A 6,780-nucleotide genomic window follows, 5' to 3' on the forward strand; every position below is an offset into this window, starting at 1 on the left:
TCCCAACGTGATATTGTGTATCGGCCCAAGATGATGCTTAATTTCAAAACGTGATTGCCGAGTTCAGCCTAAATACGCGTTCTCGAACAACACGGATACCCATTAGCAACTCCAGTACTGTTTAACCAAGTATATGTCGACGACATCCAAACTGGTCATAACACTGTTAACGGAGCACTTGAAATAAAAGATCAAGTCATCGCAACACTCATCATCTAAGGAAAGAAAGAAATGAGACTATTCAAACTCTGGGACTCTATTGGACCCACACGAAGACGAAGACGCTCGCTTCTACCATCCCTTAGGTTTTATGGTTACTGTCCCGACTGTTGTCTAGGGGTATTCTAAAGGGCATCTGCCAGTGACTGTCGCAAGCCCCAACGAGTCACCGACGAGCGACGAGATTATTTTTTATTGATTGAAAGAGCGCTTGAATATCGGACAATTCCCACTTCCAGCCACGTGTCCTGCGTTCTTCCCTTCGTTGCTGCAGAATGCGCATTTGTTTTTGGTCAGTTTTAGTCCTAGACGCATCTCCGGCACATATGTGAGCGATCAATGGCGCACTGCTATTATATTGCCATGTGCCCGAACTCCAGGCTTCAGAAAGATTTTGTGACACGGATCCTTTTTCTAAGTCTGAATTTCACACAGTTTATTTTAACTCAACTTATTTCTACAGCTTTCGTAGCGCACTCTGCAGGCAGCCTAATTATGGCTGTCTGCCCAAACGCCTTCCTTAAAAGGATGTCGGTCGCCGGCAATCCAGACTTTGCCACCCGATTACTTCAGCAATTTTCTCCCTTGTGGTGATCTCGTCCAGGTCTTTGCACTCGGTCTCTATCTTATGAGACAGTTACCGCTTTTCTACCTGGTTCTTTATCGATTCAGACTACCCAGCTGTGCTCCAGCTGTGTCCTGTACTGATTTTTTAGTTGGATAAGGAGCTCTCCTTTCTGAGTTCTCCTAATCGTTGACACAGCCTCCTCTAGCTCCAGTAGCTTTTTTTATAGAGTCAAGGGGGGTAGGAAAAGGAACCTCCCCATGTGGGTGGCGTGATTTCTACAAAGGACTACCGGCGGGAACTGAATCAGAATGGATTATCGGGGGAAAGCGAGATCAAGGAGGATAAATGCGCGGCTGATAAATAGAAAGTGTTGAGTTGGAGGACCGCCTTTGGAGACGCCGACATTCAGGCAGGAAAGTTTCCCTGGAAGATTAAGAAGTAATAGACTGAAGGAACGAACTACGCTAAGTCAGCGTTCCCACGCTGACCGCTAGAAGCATATACATATATATGTAGGCTTAAGACATTTCTGCTCAGATATATTTATATCAAATACTTATATATAATATGACAAATACTTATATGTATGCAGCCGCTTAGTTGCTGGCGTAACAGTATATAAATAAATATATATTAAATAAAGCATTACTTAGAACGAACACAAGGGGCACTGTCGTGCCAGTTTATATACATTATTATAAATTGTGGATCACCTACAACACACACCACTTGGCGACAGTGACGTGGGTCTTGGAGGACCTAGGGCAGTTGGAACAGCTCTCAGGAAGTATTGGATCAAGTATATCAGGAACAGCTATCAGAAAGCATTTGGTCTAGGATATCAGGAAGCATTGGCAGCGAAAAAAAAAGCAAATAAGAATGGTAAGCTAGCTTCGGGCGGAGCCGAAGTTAATATAGCCTTCCAGTTAAGTAGCACCATATGTTATTCATATATATCGGATCGTATATAGTTGGTCGATCATTATGAGAATTTCACCATCAAATATATTTTCTAATAAAGCTGTTGGAAACAGCCCCAAACTTATTTACAAATAGCAAGGTTGTGCGGAAACAAGAAAACAGAACAGCTATAAAAGTGCTTTAGGAATTCAACACTGAATTCAAAAAAACTGATCAATGCAAGGTGTTGCTATAAAAATTAAAAAGACATAGACGAAAACAATATAGAAATTAAAAAGGCAATAACTATGGCTGCTCAAGCAAGAATTGAAGACACCCTAATACCCGTCTTCGATGGAACAAACTTCACAAGTTGGAAACTGAGATTGATTCATACAAAGAGGCAAATTAGAATAAATAAAACTCAGCAATTATACAGAAGTGGACGTCTTCTTTGTTGATTTTGTTTGTATGTTGATTTTTGTGTAATAAATGATTTTAAAGCAGCAGGTGGAGTTTTGGAAGAAGCAGAAAAATGAGATATCTTATAAAAACATTGCCGCCGAACTACAGCTATATTGGTGATTTTACAGATATTATACCAGAGCAACAAAGAACAGTTGAATATGTAAAAAGCAAAATAAAAGAGAAAAATTTCCACAAAAGCGAGACGGCTCAAGCGTGAGTACATTCAACGCAAATGCTAAAGGAGCCTGTTTAAGTTGTGGCAAATATGGACACCAGAAAAAAAACCCTCCTTGGCACCCTTCCATGGCAGATCACTAGGCTACAGCAGAGGCAGGGGATCTCACTGAGGATACGTAAACGAGACTTCAGGCAACGAATCGAGCGCAGCATGTCGAGTTATATCATCCTGCAGCTAATGGACCAAGTGGATGTGACTTCAAGGACCCAAGCGAAAATGCTTATTAATTAAATTGGATCTTGGACAGCGGCTGTACGGACAAAAGCGACAAATATTTCGTGACTTATCAGGATCTTAAAATTGCTGTCGACGTTCAGCTGTCTGATGACGAAACTTTAAAAGCTACCGAAATTGGTAGTATCAAACTAACTTTTAAAACCTACTATAAAAATAAAACTGTAGAGTTAAAAAATATTTACTATGTAAATGGAATTCAGGAGAATTTATCAAGCGTATCAAGAATAACGAAAAACAATATCATTGTTGCAAAAAACAGTAATGCAAAATTATATGATCAGCATAATGAATTAGTAGTGTAGCTAATAAAAAAAAACAACTTATATGCGATAAAAGGTATTTCAAAAGAAACTGGTAGTATTAAAGAAGTCTATATAAATGTGTTAAAACTAACAAATAAAGAAAAATGGCATAGGGCACTTGGCCATATAAACTTTAAATATTTAGATAAATTAGTTTCGGCAAAATTATTAGAAGGTTGGCCAGATAAGCTAGAAAAAACTGAGATTAAGTGTGCGAACTGCTTACAATCTAAAATGTCCAATAAACTATTTGAAAACAACTGAATAAAATCTAAAGAAATTCTCGAGACAATTCATACAGACTTAAATGGACCGCATACTACACGCTATGGTGGAGAAAAATATTTTCTAACATGCGTAGATGATTATAGTCAGTGCACTAGGCTATATTGTATCAAAAATAAATCAGACACGGTAAATTGTTTCAAAGATTATATTAACTTCGTAGAAAATAAATTTAACAAATGTGTAAAAAAATTACAGTGTGATAACGGAAAGGAGTATTTAAACAAAGACATTTACACTTTCATAAGAGATAAAGGAATAGAGATACTAACTTGTCCTCCATATGTACATGAACTAAATGGAGTAGCAGAAAGATATAACAGGTCAGCTATGGACATGAGCAGATGTCTTATGCGGGAAGCTAAAGTAAATAGGCAGTACTGGCCCGAAATTATGAAAGCAGTAGCCTATTTAAAGAACAGATCAAAAGCCAACACACAAGAAAACAAATCATGTAGATAATATTCAAACATTGAGAACATTGAGAAAATCAAGAAGGAAAAAAATTCCGGTAGTCCAACAACCCATTACATATATGTTAATCATATCGATGCGAATGTTCCAAATACATTTCAGGAGGCGATAAGCTAAGAATAATGAAGACTGGATTAGAGCAATAGATTGTAAAATTAAAAGTCTGAATAAGAACGAAACTTGGATAGCTGTCGATAGACCTAAAAATAAATAAGTCATTGATGTGAAGTGGGTTTGCAAAAGAAATGGTGATGGCACTTTCAAGGATAGACTAGTAGTTAGAGGTTTTCAACAAAAAGAGGATATTGATAATGTATATTCCAGTAATGTAGCCAGTAGGAAAAATGCAAACGTTAAAAACACTATTATCGTACAGCTGTGTAAATAATTTATATATAGAAAAAATGGACGTAGAAACAGCTTTCCTAAATGGCAAAGTAAAAACCGACGTCTATATAAACATGCAGCCAGGGTATGAAATGAGTGAAGACAAAGTATATAAATTACAAAAGACACTGTACGGTCTTAGAGAAATCCCAAGAGCTTGGTATGATACGATAAATGAATTCTTAACAGGCTTAGGATTTATAAGAAGTAAGTACGATTATTGTTTATATGTAGATATTGCAAAAAAGGATCCAATTCACTTACTAGTTTTTGTAGATGACTTGTTAATTTGTTGCAAAGACTTGACCAAAATCGAAAAGCTAGTTTAAAGAAAAGGTTTTCTATGAAAGACTAAGGTAACATTTCAAGCTATATTGGCATAGATGTAGACTATAATAATGAAAGAACTAAAATGACTTTATGTCAAACGAAATATATAGAGTCTTTAGCGGAAAAATACATGTTAGAAAATTCAAGAGTCTTTAGCGGAAAAATACATGTTAGAAAATTCAAGATTATACGACACACCCATGGAAACAAATTTAAAGTTAGAACAAGCATCTGAATCAACCGAACATATAAAATATAGAAACTTAATAGGAGAATGACTATACATAAGTACAGGCTCAAGATCGGACATAACATATAGTGTTAATTATCTCAGCAGATTCCAAAACTTCTATAACGAAACTCATTTTAAATATGCTTTAAGAGTATTGAAATATTTATATAGGACAAAAGACTTAAAACTGTCTTATTGTGATAATTTAAATAATAATATTCTAGACTGTATGGTAGATTCTGATTTCGCAGGAGATTGTATTGATAGAAAATCAACGACGGGTTTTGTTATAAGGTTCCAAGGAAACCCAATCTTCTGGAAGACAAGAAAACAAAATTCAATTGTAAAATGTTCAACTTTTGCTGAATACACTGCTATGTCAGAAGCTGTAACTGAAATATTATTTACTAGAAATTTATTAATGGATTCATTTAAAGAAAAATTCAGTCAACCCATAAAAATTTACGAAGATAATACAGGAGCAATCGCTATATCTAAATTCGGGAACTTTATAAAAAACTAGCAGTACCCTGCCACGTTTCGCTGTGGCATATTGTTGTTGCACGCATAAAAAATAAGTCAAACAAAAAAGAATAATTTTCAAATTAATTAAATTCTGTAATACTTGTGGGTATACAATGTTCTTTGTTTCTCCTCCTTAATCATTCATTATTATTTCTGTATTTTAGTACATAGGTTGCTCTTCACTTAAGCACCTTGTGATACACGACATTTTTTGTTTTATTATCAGGCGCAAAAACAAACAACGCAGATGGTCTTCCGACCCGTGAACATGCCACGTATAATTGACCATGGGAAAAACATGAATGTTCTAGATTTAAACCACAAACTTTTAAGGATTGGCCTTGTGATTTGTTGATTGTCATGGCAAATGCAAGACGTATCGGAAATTGAAGTCTTTTAAATTCAAACGGCATATCGGTTGGGATCATCGGGATCCTCGGAATGAGAACTTCCTCACCTTTGAATTTTCCTATCATTATCGTAGCGTAAATTACATTGTTCATCAATTTACTAACCACCAAACGCGTACCGTTGCACAGTTTTGGTTGGTTTATGTTTCGAAGCATGATTACTACGGAGCCAACCTTTAGGCGTAAATTGTGCGGTGGTAAGCCAGGCACGTCCAAAGAGTTTAAAAATTCAATTGGATAGTTGGTGGCTTCATCTTCATTTGTGACGCAGTCAATAGATTTGAATGAATGCATTGTTCCAATGATCTTATTTTGAATTATGTAGTTCAGGTCATCTACATCTTTATTCTTAGCCGCTAAAATTGCTCGCTCACTCAACCATTCATTATTTTTGTAGTTAGAAATAATATTTGGAAATACATTGTTGATAAGTTCGTCTTTTGATGAGACAAAATTACAGAAATTATTTGGAAATGATATTAAACCGCTCGATTCTATCTACAAAATAAAAACCAGATTCTTTAACTACATTCTATGTAAGTACAAAAATAAATACCTTAAATGTCGGATTAAAACCTCCTTCTTCGATAATGTCTGCCCCAAATGACGTCATTTGGAAACAACTATTGTATTTTCGAGTATTTGCAAGAAAGTGGCGTGATTCTTGTGTTTCGCCGCAAAGCAATGAATACAATGGCTCTTGTGGCGGAGTCAACACTGGCAATTTCACTTTACCATTAACGCAGCATAATCCAGGCGTTTCTCCGGAAAACTTTAATGCACCACAATACTCGCAAACAACGTCCATTTGCCCAATGCAAACGCTAGGATGCAAGCTGTAATCATGGCTGCAATCGTATCGAAACGCAGCTCGATTCAAATCAGCTAAATATCTGCGTCGCAAATTGAAATCTATTTGAGAAGCACGAAGTCGAGCCATACTATTGCGGCGCTGTTCACGTGCAATTTCTCGTTCTTCTTCAGTCCTTTCATATGCAATATTTTGTATTGTTCTTGCATTACGGCTTCGTCGGGAAAGATTCGACCGTCTTGGTCGCGGCATTATTAATTAAACTTCACTTCACTTCAATCCACTTGTTAATTATTTATTTAATAGAAATAGTTTTAATATTGATTTCAGCGCAACACAATCTTTTTGGTTCGTTATTAAATTTGAGAGCCTGACTATGAATTTGACTTCGTTT

General features: G+C 36.2%; 1 long non-coding RNA gene across 1 annotated transcript; it reads right to left on the minus strand.

Moving 5' to 3' along the window:
- Positions 1 to 5,944: 5,944 nt before the first annotated feature.
- On the minus strand, positions 5,945 to 6,184 carry LOC123258175. Its single transcript, XR_006507988.1, has 2 exons — positions 6,132 to 6,184; positions 5,945 to 6,073 (listed from the first exon to the last, which is right to left on the minus strand). It is a non-coding gene; the product is annotated as an uncharacterized LOC123258175 (long non-coding RNA).
- Between the last annotated feature and the right edge of the window lie 596 nt (positions 6,185 to 6,780).

Source organism: Drosophila ananassae (genome assembly GCF_017639315.1).
Source record: "Drosophila ananassae strain 14024-0371.13 chromosome Y unlocalized genomic scaffold, ASM1763931v2 tig00000096, whole genome shotgun sequence".
NCBI lineage: Eukaryota > Metazoa > Arthropoda > Insecta > Diptera > Drosophilidae > Drosophila > Drosophila ananassae.